Source organism: Schistocerca americana, chromosome 5 (assembly GCF_021461395.2).
Source record: "Schistocerca americana isolate TAMUIC-IGC-003095 chromosome 5, iqSchAmer2.1, whole genome shotgun sequence".
Lineage (NCBI taxonomy): Eukaryota > Metazoa > Arthropoda > Insecta > Orthoptera > Acrididae > Schistocerca > Schistocerca americana.
Window position 1 is genome coordinate 654,247,347 of NC_060123.1, and position 17,066 is coordinate 654,264,412.

Consider the following 17,066-nt stretch of genomic DNA (forward strand, 5'->3'; position numbering starts at 1 on the left):
ATGTCTCTGAGATTATTCCTGGAAATTACATTTCAGCCATACCTCAAGGGTAAAGCTGTTGGTGGATTCTACCAGAAAACTGAAGTCAGCCACAGAATTTCAAATGAGAAGTTACAAAAACCTTACATTCATTAAACTGAGCTCTCAAAACTGAACACTTCTTTGTAACACTTTATGATCTGTTACACCAATTTGATGCCACCAAAGTTGTTCTTCAATTTGAAAAGTTCAAAAACACACAAAGGAAGTAACAGGATTTTGCAAGGTAAAGGACATAAGACAGACCTTTACCTTTCCAATGTCAGAGAGAGGGGTCAAAGATCTTGCATATTGAGAGAACAAGAACTGAATTTCCATTTTTCAATATTTTATTTAACTAATTAATTTAATTATTTATTGTGGAGAGAATATGGGTGGAATATCTTATATACACATCAAAGACACCAACTGTCATCAGTGTTCTTCTGTGAGAGAAGAGTGAAACACCAAACATTTGGGTAGCATGCTGGTTTTAACAGCTACAGAGACAATACTGCTCTATTAGTTTCAGACTTCACAGAAGCTGCCATGCATATCTTACTGGACAAGTACCCCGGAAAAAAGGATAACACAAAAAAATGGCTTAGCACAGCCTAGAGATTGTTTCCAGAATTAATCTTTTGAATGATGTCTCAGCACAGTTTTAATTTGCAGAAAGTTTAAAAACGCCATGTACTTTGCTACTGAGTAAAAGGTTCATTCAAAAAACAATCACTACCCGGGGGTAATTCTTTTATTACCGATAATATTAATCCAGCAAAGTATGCAGCAGAGCATCTAAGAATCCTAGAAAGTAAAAGAGAGGTACTTGCAGGACAAGCTGTAAAAGCAGGTCACAACTCGTTCCTGGATAGTTCAGTCAGTAAGTCATGAAAGGCACAGTTCTGGGTTCAAGTACCAGTCTGACACGCAATTTTAATCTGCCAGGAGATTTCAATACATTGCACACACTGGTGCAGAGGAAATACTTTGGTGTATATGAAGGGGTCAAATAATTAGGAGCTCAACCGTATTTAGAAAAAGTGAAGAACACTTCAAAACACTTATTCAACAATACTTAAAAGTTATAATGTTTCTACTGTGAATTGGCCTCATATCACACATATTTTCATTTTGCATCTTCAAACATTGATTACTTCATTCCATAAAGCTGTTTTGATCATCCAGCAATGGGACTAAGACTCCAAATTTTTTTCAGTTTTGAGAATTCTATTCAATGGTGACAATTTACTAATATCTTCCCAGTTACAGCTGATTAAATTACAAAAAGAGCACTTTCATTTTCTTTTTATTAGCACAATATTTAGCTTTTGGCAAGGATGAGAATATACACAGTAAGAGATGGAAATATTTATTTATTCATCCATGTATCATCTGATAATGATATAGAATTTGTCATCATAAAACAATGAAAATAACTAGCTGAAATGCACACAGACAGAATATATCTGGATGAGGACATGACAGGTAGACGACCATAGTGCTTCTGAATGAACGATCTTGGCATTTGGCTGAACTGATTTAAAAAACCACAGAAAACCTACATCAGAATGACCACACAGAGTAAATGCCATTCTCTCAAACATGAGGTCAGAGTCTTAATGACCCCACTGCCTCTAGTTGGTCTGTTATACAGCGTTCTTTTGTTTATACACAATTTGAACAAGATAATTCAAAAAAACACACACACACACACACACACACACACACACACACACACACACACACACAGAGCCAGGAAGGTATTTAGGCAGGTGGAATGGTGTTGGGATTGTGTCAAGAGCAATGGGTAGAACGAGAAAAAGGTGGGAAGCAGGAAGAGGGGTTTGGGGTGGGTAGCTAGCAGCTCTGAGAGAGGCAGCAGATGTGCTGGCAAGGAATGTGGGAGAGAGGGGCGACAGGTGCATGAGCTAGACATTTGATACACAGTATCAGAACTGGTGTGGTGCATCATACAATGAACATGATTTGGAGGTGTGGATTGGGATGAGGAGACAGTACAGAGAAGGGGAAAGTGTAGGATAGCGGGTGTGGGGCCAGTGGGTTTATGGAGACTAAGGTCAGGAGGATTATGGCAGCTGCAAAAATATTCTCTATCTCTCTCTCTCTATCTCTCTCTCTCAGCATAATATCAGGTCCCATTTCAGTATGGCCTCACCACCTTTGACGATATCAGTGCAGTTGCTGCTATCACAGGATGCCACTGCTGCCACTTCAAGCCAAGCCCATCATCAACCAGCTGACATCCCACTGGTGCATCAACAGCTAGCGAGCACCACCAGTCCGTCACTTTCAGTTGAGCCTATCAGCTTCTGCCAGCGCCCCACCCACCTGTCGCGTGATGCAACCACCCCTCCTCGCCACCTTTGACGATATCAGTGCAGTTGCTGCTATCACAGGATGCCACTGCTGCCACTTCAAGCCAAGCCCATCATCAACCAGCTGACATCCCACTGGTGCATCAACAGCTAGCGAGCACCACCAGTCCGTCACTTTCAGTTGAGCCTATCAGCTTCTGCCAGCGCCCCACCCGCCTGTCGCGTGATGCAACCACCCCTCCGCAGCCATCCTTGTTGCTGCACTGGTGTCGTGTAGGGGCCTGAAGCGATGCTTGTCCTCTGGTGTGCCTGATGCTGTTTGCAGGTTCAAATGAGTCTCTAGCCACTGTCACTACCACCATGTTTCCAGCTGCAGGCAGCGTTGCTGCTCCAGGCTTCTTTGTAGCCATCCCTGTCACTGCAACAGTGTCAAGTTGGGTGCATGTGGAAACGCCTTTTTGTCCATTGCTCCGAGACACCACTGGCAGGTTACGAGTTGTTGGCCACCACTGCCACCGCCAGCCTTCTCGACATTAATGTCACTTTTCCTGCGTCACTTCCTTCTCCCTTTCCTATGTTGTCACCTCTGCCATATCACTCTTGGTCGAGTCATCGTACCCATGTACTATCCTTTTCCGGTGGCATTTGGTGGGGTATTCTTGGAAGCTGCGATGTAAAACCCTGGGCCACACTTGGTTGTGTATCCATCACAGCATCCAGACAGCCAGTTTCCCTTCCTAAACAATGAGCACCCTGCCTGTCTGTTTAATTCCAGATCCCCAAACATGACAGCCTTTCGAGTTGTCCACATCAATGCCATACTGGATGTCTAGCCAGCACTGGCATGTCTTGGGTTGCCACCATTGATTAAGCATTGACCCCTCATTGGTCACCAAAGCACGCTGATGGTGCTTCTGCCCCACTGATCACATGGCATCTTCTCCCACTGGCAGCCCCTTCACCTTCGAGATGGCTTTTCCACCTCTTTTTAAGGCAAAAGGGGTATTATATCCCCTGGGATCCACCATTACGCAAAACAGGTCTGTACTACAGGCTGCTGCCCCTCCAGGCTGCTAGCAATACCAGCTATGGAGATGCGGGATAAACAGTACAACCATAACATAAGTACACCACTTCTGTTGTCAACTGCACCTCCCGCACCCACCATGGTAACACACTGCTAGAAGCCCTACAATTAGTGCTGTCATCGGGGGCATCAATTCTTCTACCACAGATCACGTGCCTCCCAATCACGACAGTGGGATTTTTCCACCGGGCAGTTGTAACGGATGCCACTTAGCTGACCAGGGCCAGTTCACACTGCAAGTTGCTCTGGGAAAGTGCTGATCATATTTTGCCTGTCCGTGAATCGGAGCTCCCTTTGCCCAGAACAGCCTTTGCTCTGAGTCGCATCCAAAGCCTTCACTCCATGTCTAGCCTGAGTCCTCCACATCTCGCCTGAGTTCTGCACACCAGCTGCTCAGGTCTTTGCTACAAGCTGTGCCCAAATCTTCACTCCACCTGTCATTTGAGTTCAGCATACTGGCCACTGATGCCTCCATTCCAAGGTACATTCTCCAAGATTTCCATTTTGGGCCCGACATCAGTTGCACCCATAGCTTGCTAGTGCACAACTCAGTCACACTCCCGGATTACGACAGACATGTCCTCGGCCCAGCCGATGGAGCCCATCTTTCTGCAGTAGCCACGCTACCTCTGACCAGCTATGAGCTTCTGCTTTCTCTGGGACCTATCTTCTGGACTGTCCTCAAGCTCTACCACTTTCCACTGATATGGTTGCACTGCCATCACCCTTGTCATGATGCCTTCAGAGGTACATCAGTGGCTATCAGTGGATAGGAAATAAGCAGTGTTGATTGGAGTCCAAATGACTGTTTAGTTGTGTTCAATTTATGAGTGTAAATAAAGTTCATTTATTATTGCTATCTGGGGCATGTTAAGTGGCATGGCTCTCTAGGCCACAACACAAAACACAGCTTTTGATGCAGCCACTGAAGTTGAACATGTGCTCAACTGCATATTGTGCTACTAGGTGGTCAAATTTGTTTTTGGCCACAATGTGTAGCTCATCAAAGGATTTCTTCCAAAAGCTAGCAAAGTTTTCAGTCCCTTTTATGTGTGCCTATCAACAAGTCAACGTTTCTGCTATTTGGTGAGTGGTCTCCTTCACTTCTAAATTATTTACATTCTGCCAGAACTTTCCTTACTCTATTTACAACATAAAAAATAGTTTTTCTTTGTGTCTCTCTCCACTATCACTGCTCACATGCTATGAACATGCGCTAGTAACTTCATGACCACAAACATGTAGCTAAGCCCTTCACACTCCTTTCAGTCTGTCCACAAAACTGTCCCCAGGACTATAAACATGTTACCACACCCCAAGTCCTTGCTTCACTCTATCTGGAAACTGAGTAGCGACTCCCACCCACCTCCCTCCGTTCCCCATCCTCATTCTCCTCCTAATCCATGAATGAGATGTTGAGCTCAGGAGAATGATAAGGCTTTAGTATAGGACATGATTGTCTTGCAAAAAAAAAAAAAAAAAATACATTGTGATCAAGTATTGTAAGATGACAGGGTGTCATAACTGTCTTCTTCTATTATTAATCCCTACTCTTGGTCCTTTTTAAACAGACGTATATAACAAATCTTCTAGGGAAATTTATCATACAATTTTATTCCATGATAGAAAACATTATTTCAAGTTTTTTGTTCATTTTTCCTTGGTAAATGTGGGTCCAAACTGGATCCTGTTCTGTGATTAGGTACAGAACTATCAGTGGAATCACTTACTTATTTATGTCTTCCTTCATATGCACAACAGATTAGTAGATGCACTTGGTTGATGCATACTAATACTCAGATTCTTAAATAATTCTTTACTATGAGCCTGCGTGCTAACTTCAGTTATTATTATTATTATGGTTTTTTCTGCAGTTTGAAAATTGCTTCCATGTTTTGTGACTTTGACCCTCAAAAAAGAATCCCATACCTACATAAATAAGAATTGAGTGGACATAGGAATAATATGTCACCACAAGACATTGGATGTTACACACTGATGACATTCTCAGAGCATTACATGCTGATGACATTATTTTTGCTAGTAACTTTGTGTGTTCATTCCATATTAACTGACAGTGAAAATTATTCTTAAAAATGTTATGTTTGTTTCTTTTTTTTATTTTTTTTTTTTTGGGGGGGGCGGGAGGGGGTGAGGGAGGTTGTAAAAAAATTAAGGTGATATGCATCCGTATCAGAACCTTAGAACATTAATATGAAAAAGGAGTAAAAAGCGATTACATGTTAAGCCCAATTGACAGAAGGAAAGACAGCTAAAAACAAGGACTTCCTCTTTGATAAAGGTCCATAAAATACACCATTGAGACAGTGGAGGTCCTGAACTAATGATTAAATGTCCTTTACCATATAGCTATGATGGATAAAAAATAAAACATGGTCAACAACCTGTATGTCATTCACTAAAACGACCGGTAACTCAGATGGCAAATATAAATTAGAATAGTGGTTAAAAAAGGGAATTCAGTCAAGAACTAGCAAATCATCAAAGGTTGATGACAATGAGCACACAGTGTTGGGGATTACCACTTAACACATGGCGATGGCTAAAACAATAGTGCCCAATATGCAACCTAGCTAAAATGATCTCCTCATTGCAAGAGAACAGAAAGGAGGTCAGCCAAGCAGTTGGGAGAGGTTTAATTCCCAGGAGCTTGTTCCCATGAAGGGATGCCAAATGGACACCGCCTGCTGACAGTCGGCAACACCGAGATCGTGGGAAGAAATGGAAGAACTAGTAGGCCGAGATAGGAGGGCTGCAGCCTTGGCAGCAGTGTCAGCAGCTTTGTTTCCCGTCAGACAGACATGACCAGGGACCCACATAAACATCACAGTGGCTCCATCAGGAGGGAACAAGTGGAAGCTCTGTTGGACCTGTTGCACTAAGGGAGGGACTGAGTGCAGCACATAGAAGCTCTGAATGGCACTAAGGGAGTCGCTGGATGTATTGCGTGGCCTGATACAGGGCAAAGAGTTCTACTGTAAATACAGAGCTGTGTTAAGGAAGCTGATACCGAAAATAGTCGGGGCCCATGACGAAGGTACATCCAACACCACGGTCAGTTTGAGAGCCATCAGTGTACACAAAGGTACTACCGCTAAGTTCCATGTGGCGGACAAGAAACTTGTGAGAATTCGGAGCAGTGTCCTTAGGGAGTGAATGAAGTCCAAGACGAACATGGGCCGCTGCACAAAGCCAAGGTGGTGAAGGGTTCACATCTATCAAGAAAGTGGCAGGTGGTGTGAATTTGAGCTGCTGGAGCAGTAGTTGGAAGTGAACTCCAGGAAGTAACAGAGATAGGGACCTGCCCCATACTGGCAGTCAAAGGAGTCATCGAAGGAGGAGGTGTAGGATGGGTGGCCAGGCATGGCAGAAAAAGGGCATGCATGTCTGCTGAGGAGAACATCACATCAGCATGACAGTGGTAGTTCAGCAGCTTCTGCATACAGACTCTCAACTGGGCTAGTGAAAAAAGGTGCCAGTAGCCAAACGGATGCCACAATGGTGGACTATATTTAGATGGCGTAGGATCGATGGATGTGCAGGCGCATAAATGAAACCCCCATAGTCTATTTTTGAAAGGACAAGGCATCAGTACAAAAGGAAGAGGGCGGTCCGATCCACTCCCCAGAAAATACTGCTGAGGACACTGAGGGACAGTGTACAGCAGGCGGTCGAGTAACACACATGGGAGGACCAAGAAAGTTTCCTATCACGCATGAGCCCCAGGAATTTTGTAGTTTCAGTGAATGGAAGAGCAACAGGCCCAAGAAGTAAAGACGGTGAGAGAAACCCATTGTGCCGCCACAAATTCATATAAATGGTTTTGTAAGGGGAAAAGGAAAAGCCATTGCCAACGCTCAACAAGCAAAGACGATTGAGACGCCACAGAAGACACTGCCCATGGAGACAGCCATGGAGAACTGCAAGAGATCACAAAATCATCAATGAAAAGGGAACTGGAGATGCCTAGCAGGAGACGGACCATAACAGGGTTAGCGGCGATAGCAAAGAGGACGGTGCTCAGAACGTAATCCTGAGGGGCACACACTTTTCCTGGGTGAAGGTGTTCGACAAGGCAGAACTCATACGTACCTTGAAAACTCAGTCTTTTAACAATTCCTGAAGGAAATGGGGTAGGTGGCTTCGGAAGCCCCACCTGTAGAATACGGAGGATGCCAGTCCTTCGACAGAGGTCTTAGGCTTTCTCCAAATCAAAAAACATTGCCACAGTCTGGTATTTCCACAGAAAACTGTTCATGAGATGGGTTAACAAAATGATGAGATTGCCAACAGCGGAATGGCACACTCAAAATCCACACTGTGCAGTGATTAGTAGATTACGAGACTCAAGTCACCATACCAGCCAGGCATGAATGATATGATCCATCACCTTGCAAACACAGCTGGTGAGAGAAAGGGGGTAGTAGCTAGAAGGAAGGTGTTTGTCCTTACCAGGTATAGGTATGGGTATGACAGTGGCTTCATGCGAGCATCTGGGAAATGTGCCATCTGCCTAGATATGATTGTACGTATGAAGGAGGAAGTGCTTGAGAGCATGATCTAACTGCCGCACAGTAAATACAGTGTTGTAACATTCGCAATTCTGAGAGGTGAGGGTTATCAGCGAAGCTTCCTCAACTCATTTCCAATGGAGGAAGGCAGGATGATAGTGGGTGGAGCTTGAAACCTCCACAAAATAGTGGCCCAAGGTGTTGGAGATAGCAATAGGGTCCACTATGACACCATCTGCTATGGTCAAGCCGGATACTGGGAAATGGACCTTGGCCCCAGAGAGCTGTTGGGGGTTATTCCACATGACTGAAGAGGGAGTGGAACTGTTAAAAGAAATAGTTAATGAAATCCAGCAAGCTTTCTCACTACCTTGAGGAATGCAACGACTTTGGGCTTGCAACTGTTTATAACAAATGCAGTTTGTCATTATAGGACGATGGTTAAAAACATGGAGAGCACATCTCCACATTTGATTGCATTGCAGCACGCCTCAGTCTACCAACGGACCAGGACACGGCACGGTAAAGGTGAAGTGCAAGGAATGGAAGGTTCTACAGTGAAAAGAACAATTTTTGTAAAGTATTTTACTTGGGGATCACAACTAGGGGAAATGTTCGTCAAAGGTTCCAGCGAGGAGTAAAGCCTCCGGTTGGTCTTAGAAAGCTGCCGACTGGGTCTACTCATAGTTGGGGTAGGAGTCAGCAAACAGATAGCACACAGGAAATGATTGCTTGAGTATGTGTTAGAGAGAACGGACCACTCGAGATGATGGACAAGCTGGGCAGTGCAGAACGAGAGGTCCAAATGGAAATAGGTGTGGGTGGAGTCTGAAAGGAATGTGCATGCTCAAGTGTTAAGGCATACGAGGTAGAGTTGACTGAGAAAGTCAGCCAAGAGGGCACCTCCCTGACAGGTCCTGGGAGAGCCCCAAAAGGGATGGTGTGCCCTAAAGTCACCGAGCAGCAGAAAAGGGTGAGGGAGTTGCCCAATAAGCTGGAGGAAGTCCAGCCTCATGACACCAGATGACAGAGAGATGTAGATGGTACAAAGAGAAAAGGTGAAGTGAGGAAGGAAAATGTGGACTGCGACAGCTTGCAGGCAGATGGTCAGTGAGATGGTTTGACTATGATCATCATCCCAGATGAGCAATTTTATTCCCTGGAGGCATAAAACAAGTGGACGCTGTGATTCCAAGACCAGTAGTAATTCCTCCTTGTTGGATCTAACATTGTGAACACTCCATTGGAGGAGAATCATGATGGGGAGAGGGGAGGAGGGTAAAAAAATGAAGAGTTGTCACCTCAGCAGCTGCCGAGTGCCAGACTTCAAAGACTCAGTGCTACAGGGTGCAGAGGCTAAATGATCCTTCTCAATGAGATCTACAGAGGTGTCAGCGCTCTCACAGGGTTGGGCAGCAGATTTCAGGGCATAGAAACAGTTGGTGGTGTGCACTGCCCAAACGGACATAGGCCAGGTGAGGGTATAACAGGAGGACACTGTCAAAGACGATCTCCGAGTTGGTGAAGGAGAAGACTGTTTCATTTTTTGGAGTCTTTGCAGTTTGCAGCTGAACACTCAGGTGTCTGTTGGCTGTAGGGACATAAAAAGTCTTCATGGGAGTATTCCTTCTGTCCTTTCTGACCTGCCTGATGTGTAGCAGGTGATTTCGTTGCCAGAAGGGAAAATTTGGTGAGTTGGTACACAGTCAGAGGAGAAGATGGGGATGCTACAGTGACATTGGGTGATTTTACAACCATGGTGCTGAATTTGAGGTCGCAAGTCTGTGTGACCGTGTCCTTCGTGGAGCTAGGTGTAACAAGAACAGTACTGTAAGTACGCTAAAATGCATGGCTTCTGAGTAATCAACAACTTGTGAGTAACAGGATAAGGCACTTTTCCATTCATGGGAAATTTTCAGAATGAGGCTGCATGGTCGTCATTGTAACTGGTGGAGCGGGAAGGAGGAAGTGGTCAATCGCCCTCATGGGCATCCCTACCACAAGTAGCACATTTGGCCAGGTTTCAACAGGACATTTGAATGTGGTTGTAATGTTGACACTGGTACCAGAGAATCGGGTTTGCAATGTACAGTTGGATCGTGATGACTCCACAGCTTGCTTTGATCTTTGATGGAAGCACTACTCTGTCAAATGTCAGAAAAAGAATGCATACAGGCATGAAGGATGCATCAACCTTTTTTATTAGCCAAAGAACTGCAGTGATGGCCTGTTCAAAGGCTTGAATCTGGATTTCTTCCTCAGTCAGACCATCAAGCAGCCTAGTGTAAATAACACCACATGAAGAATTCAGTGTTTGATGGGACTTGACACAAACAGGATAGCTGTGGAGGAGTGAAACTGCACCCAGTTGTTGTGCTTGATAATCACAATTAGTTTCCAAAAGTAAAGTGCTACTGCATAAATGACAGCAGTATTTCACATGGCCGGCAACTGTGTCAACACTTTTCTGAATAATAAATGGATTAACCGTAGCAAAGACTGACCTTCAATTCGCGATACCAGAAGGAGCCAAGGTTAAGGTGGGAGAGTCTTGGAATCTTTAGCCTCATTCCGCTTGCGTTAGTAGACGTAGACTGAGTTGGTGGTTGGCTCATATTGAGAAAATTCCCCATGATTGTTAGCGTCTCCGATGGCAGACTCCTTCCAACTGGGGGGCCCCTCAGAGGGGGCTCTGAACTCGTGACAGAGGAATCAATTGGCAATTTGGAAAGGTAACAGCTCAGGCTGTCACCCCTCCATGGGCTTGGCCTGTACCAGGGCGTACACGCAAACGCTACCTGTCTACCTGGACCTGGGAATTATGCATTACCCGGTCACCTTTTACGCATTAGATGTGTAAGTTTGCCCTCAGGAGCACACAAGCAGGTAGAAGAAACAAAGAGGAACCTCAAACACAATGGCAGAGGAAGGATACGAGATGGAAAATGAGCAAAAAAAGAAAGGAAAAAAACATTGGAGAGACTATTTTGATGTTAGGCTACTGAAAATCAAAAACACATTTCCAAAAATACCCCAGACATGTTCCCCAAATGAGCGGAAAAAGAATAACAGGAGAATAGACATGCAGCACACAAGGGACAAGGCGCAGCAATGGCTGGGGTGTCGTGGCAGCCAAGCCTGGACTCACCAAAGAGTGGTGAGCCCCCTGGGGGGTTAAAATTTTGTTTTTATGTTTGTTACACAATCTATATGTTTGCATCTATGCTTCGTGTGTCAAGTTGTTTTCCTCCTTTATGCTGAAGTCCATGCCATCTGTTTTCTTTATGTTGAATGTTAGCCTATTACATACAGCCCAATTTGTAAACATTCTCTAGGGTTTAATTTGCCTTCTCTATTATGAGCTCTGGCATTTTATCAGTGACTGTGATAATCTGTCAACAGATACTAGAATTCTCCCCATGTCTATTATAATAAGAACGGAATTTGATCCAGGAAGGACGTCTTATGTTTGTATGTTTCTTGCCTGCCAATTGTTTACTAAAAAAATATCACAAAGAGAAGTGTGAACTATTTCAACTTTTTGCATATTATCATCATCCAGATAATTTGTTATTCTTCTTGCACCTAGTGCTTTTGGTGTGTTGAGCAGTATTTTATTGTCAGTAGTGTCAAGTCTAAGAATATGTCTGTGACACAGTCAGCTTTGTTAAGAGCTTCAAGTCCCACATTTGAAAGCTCTAATGGCAGGTATTGCACTTCTCTTAACTCAGAAACCAAACTATGCTTCATTACAAAGGTTGTATTTATTCAGGTATCTCATTAGCTCATCTTTCATGACTGATTCAATTATCTTTCAGAGCACCGAGAGTAGTGAAACTAGTCTATAGCTTTCTATACTCTCTAGATTATCTTGGTTTAGTAAGGACTAATTCATGCGCTTTAGGTACCTGGAAAAAAAACAAAAAACAACACTGAACTAAAGGACTCATGTGATGTTCGTTAACACTGTATATGCACATGTTTAGGACAGTGACTGGAACCTTGTCTATGCCTGCTGACTTTCTTTTTTCCCCCCTTTTTGTAGTCTTCCTGACTTAAAGCTCCGATGTGGGAAGCATCAATATTGTGGTTGCTGTGCAGGTCATTATGGGTGCTAGATGTGTTTTTGGAATATTTTGTTGCAAGTTCCCTGTAAAACCAGTACAACAGTGATTTATTTACAAAATGTGTTAGTTTCTGTGGATTTTGTATTACTCTACTCCAATCTTTGATTTGTAAGCTGCTTTTTCTTGTTTCATGTTTTATGACATCTTACATAATTTTATTGCAGCACATAGTACCCTGCTGTATACCAGTTTGTATCTGTGCAGCAGATATGCAATTTGTCATAAATCTGACGCGGGTTTATAAGCACTGACATGCAGGCACGGGATTAGGGTGGCATTTGTTGTGTCTTTCTGATGTACATGCGGTAAATGCAGAAACATGAACTACAGTGACATTATCACCAAATGCATCCGATCAGGACCAATACTGATACACATGTCACAGAATGAAGAATGTATATGGGGCAGCACACTGGTTGAAAATCACTGTTGCGGATTGGTGCACCAAGAGGTGCTGCTACTTTGTGGTAATGCATGTCCCCATATCACAAATGCCATAACACGTAAGTTACGCCAGTGCAAGTGGAAGGCACACTAGCACCTGCCCTATAGTCCTGATCTCTCCCTGTGTGATTATCTGGTCTTCACCAATTGAAGAAGGACTCGAAAGGTCGATGATTCGTGTTGGATGAGGATGTACAGCAAGTAGCTGCAGACTTCTCCATGCAGCAGGACATGTTGTTTTAGAAACAGTTACCTTAAAATGAGTTCTTCCGTTCGATGATTACCTCAATGCTCATGTTGATTTTGCCTGATTGGCATATCAATTCTGGACTGTATGGCATTTGAACAAAAATTTGATTGCCCCTTATATTTTCCTTACCTGTTGCTATTGAAATGGCTTCTTTTAGAAAAGAGAACATGGGATCTACATTGCTTTCCATATACACTTTATCCCAAGTTTGATTTGCCAATTCCCTACAAAAAGTGTTCATTGTATGTTCAGAGGTCCTTTTGTAGGCCTCAGGTTAAGAGAGTTTTACCAAGGCTGTCTTTAGATTTGTATCTGACAGTAATGATCAGGGGGGCCAAAATCTTTGGTAAATAGTTTACAATTTGCTCTGTTGATATTTGTAAGAGCATGGTGTCTGCTGAAATTTAGTGATACTGTAGAATTTGTGTTTACCATTTGTGCTATGCCAGAAGGATTCAACATGTTTAGGAAGTTATTTCTAATTTCATCCTCAACACCTATATTTATCACATAAAACTTTTCGTTATTGTGTATCTAATGAGCAGATGGTTCCAATGTAAAATCTTTACGAGTCATTGTACTGTATATAAGGACTTACTGTTTTGGGAGGACGAAAGAAGAGGTGTGTGAAAAACAGACTATGAATTTATAATATAAACATCTTGTTTGTTGTGGTTTTCAGTCCAGAGACAGGTTTGATGCAGCTCTCCATGCTACTCTATCCTGTGCAAGCTGCTTCATCTCCCAGTACCTACTGCAGCCTACATCCTTCTGAACCTGCTTAGTGTATTCATCTCTCGGTCTCCCTCTGCGATTTTTACCCTCTAGTACTAAACTGGTGATTCCCTGATGCCTCATAACATGTCCTACCAACCGATCCCTTCTTCTAGTCAAGTTGTGCCACAAACTCCTCTTCTTCCTAATTCTGTTCAGTACCACCTCATTAGTTATGTGGTCTACCCATCTAATCTTCAGCATTCTTCTGTAGCACCACATTTCGAAAGCTTCTGTTCTCTTTTTATCTAAACTATTTATTGTCCACGTTTCACTTCCATACATGGCTACACTCCATACAAATACTTTCAGAAACAGCTTCCTGACACTTAAACCTATACTCGATGTTAACAAATCTCTGTTCTTCAGAAACGCTTTCCTTGCCATTGCCAGTCTACATTTCATATCCTCTCTACTTCGACCATCATCAGTTATTTTGCTCCCCAAATAGCAAACCTCATTTACTACTTTAAGTGTCTCATTTACTAATCTAATTCCCTCAGCATCACCCGATTTAATTCGACTAGATTCCATTATCCTCGTTTTGCTTTTGTTGATGTTCATCTTCTATCCTCCTTTCAAGACACTGTCCATTCCATTCAGCTGCTCTTCCAGGTTCTTTGCTGTCTCTGACAGAATTACAATGTCATCGGCGAACCTCAAAGTTTTTATTTCTTCTCCATGGATTTAAATTCCTACTCAAATTTTTTCTTTTGTTTCCTTTACTGCTTGCTCAATATACAGATTGAATAACATCGGGGATAGGCTACAACCATGTCTTACTCCCTTCCCAACCACTGCTTCCCTTTCATGCCCCTCGACTCATAACTGCAATCTGGTTTCCGTACAAATTGTAAATAGTCTTTCGCTCCCTGTATTTTACCCCTGCCACCTTTAGAATTTGAAAAAGAGTATTCCAGCCAACATTGTCTAAAGTTTTCTCTAAGTCTACAAATGCTAGAAAAGTAGGTTGGCCTTTCCTTAATCTATTTTCTAAGATAAGTCATAGGGTTAGTGTTGCCTCACATGTTCCAACATTTCTACAGAATCCAAACCAATCTTCCTCGAGGTCGGCTTCTACCAGTTTTTCCATTCATCTGTAAAGAACTCGTATTAGTGTTTTGCAGCCATGGCTTATTAAACTGATAGTTCGGTAATTTTCACATCTGTCAACACCTGCTTTCTTTGGGATTGAAATTATTATATTCTTCTTGAAGTCTGCGGGAATTTTGCCTGTCTCATACAGCTTGCTCACTAGTTGGTAGAGTTTTGTTAGGCCTGGCTTTCCCAAGGCTGTCATTATTTCTAATGGAATGTCGTCTACTCCCGGGGCCTTGTTTCGACTTAGGTCTTTCAGTGCTCTGTCAAACTTTTCATGCAGTATCGTATCTTCATCTACATTCTCTTCCATTTCTATAATATTGTCCACAAGAACATCGCCCTTGTATAGACCCTCTATATACTCCTCCCACCTTTCTGCTTTCCCTTCTTTGCTTAGAACTGGGCTTCCATCTGAGCTCTTGATATTCATGCAAGTGGTTCTCTTTTCTCCAAAGGTCTCTTTGATTTTCCTGTAGGCAGTATCTATCTTACCCCTTGTGAGATAAGCCTCTACATCCTTACATCTGTCTGCTAGTCATCCCTGCTTAGCCATTTTGCACTTCCTGTCTATCTCATTTTTGAGACGTTTGTATTTGTTTTTGCCTGCTTCATTTACTGCATTTTTATACTTTCTCCTTTCATCAATTAAATTCAGTATCTCTTCTGTTACCCAAGGATTTCTATTAGCCCCGTCTTTTTACCTACTCGATCCTCTGCTAACTTCACTATTTCATCTCTCAAAGCATTCTTCTAATGTATTTCCTTCCCCCCATTCCTGTCAATCATTCCCTAATGCTCTCCCTGAAGCTCTCTACAACCTCTGGTTCTTTCAGTTTATCCAGGTCCTTTCTCCTCAAATTCTCACCATTTTGCAGTTTCTTCAGTTTTAATCTACAGTTCATAACCAATAGATTGTGGTCAGAGTCCACATCTGCCCATGGAAATGTCTTACAATTTAAAATCTGGTTCCTGAATCTCTGTCTTACCATTATATAATCTATCTGAGACCTTCCAGTATCTCCAGGTTTCTTCCATGTATACAACCTTCTTTTATGATTCTTGCACCAAGTGTTAGCTATGATGAAGTTATGCTCTGTGCAAAATTCTACCAGGTGGCTTCCCCTTTCATTCCTTACTCCCATTCCATATTCACCTACTACATTTCCTTCTCTTCCTCTTCCTACTATTGAGTTCCAGTCACCCATGACTATTAAATTTTCGTCTTCCTTCACTATGTGAATAATTTATTTTATATCATCGTACATTTCATCAATCTCTTCATCATCTGCTGAGCTAGTTGGCATATAAACTAGTACTACTGTAGTAGGCGTGGGCTTCGTATCTATCTTGGCCACAATAATGCGTTCACTATGCTGTTTGTATTAGCTTACCCGCATTCCTATTCATTATTAAACCTACTCCTGCATTACCCCTATTTGATTTTACATTTATAGCCCTGTATTCACCTGACCAGAAGTCTTGTTCCTCCTGCCACCACACTTCACTAAATCCCACTATATCTAACTTTAACCTATCCATTTCCCTTTTTAAATTTTCTAACCCACCTGCCCAATTAAGGGATCTGACATTCCATGCTCTGATCCGTAGAACGTCAGTTTTCTTCCTCCTGATAAAAACGTCCTCCTGAGTAGTCCCCGCCCGGAAATCAAATGGGGGACTATTTTACCTCCGGAATATTTTACCCAAGAGTATGCCATCATCATTTAACCATACAATAAAGCTGCACGCCCTCGGGAAAAATTACGGCTGTAGTTTCCCCTTGCTTTCAGCCGTCTGCAGTACCAGCAGAGCACAGCCGTTTTGGTTAGTGTTACAAGGCCAGATCAGTCAATCATCCAGACTGTTGCACCTCTTCAGGAACCACACGTTTGTTTGGCCTCTCAACAGATACCCCTCTGTTGTGGTTGCACCTACGGTATGGCTATTTGTATCGCTGAGGCAAGGTCCATGGTTCATGTGGGGAGGAACATAAACATAAATGTATATAAAGTTGTATTACTGTGTATTGTATGAGACTGACTTATTTGGTTTGCACTACTTTACATATATATTTGTATGTTTAATTTCCTTTTGAATAGTTTTACTTTAATTCACACATACTTGTACATTTGGACAATATCCATACAGTATTTATTGTCTAGGGTAGATAAATGAAATAAATAAATAAATAAGTATTATTATATTTTTTTGAGGTCAGACTCTTTCCAGGACTTCATCTAATAAGGAAGGAAGGAAGGAAGAACGAAAGAGTGTGTTCACAACATCAAAAGTATAGTGGCACGTGTACAGAATGACTAACTTTTTATCGATGTCTAGCTTTGACAGTTCAGTGCTGCCAATTCAAAATGTTTATCTATCCTCATTGTGATCAGA

The 17,066-nt window shown here is 42.7% G+C and overlaps 1 protein-coding gene across 3 annotated transcripts in view; it reads right to left on the minus strand.

The window, feature by feature from the left end:
* LOC124615722 (WW domain-containing oxidoreductase) overlaps positions 1–17,066 on the minus strand; it is a 138,683-nt gene that overhangs the window by 117,750 nt on the left and 3,867 nt on the right. The gene's annotated exons all lie outside the window — the stretch shown is intronic.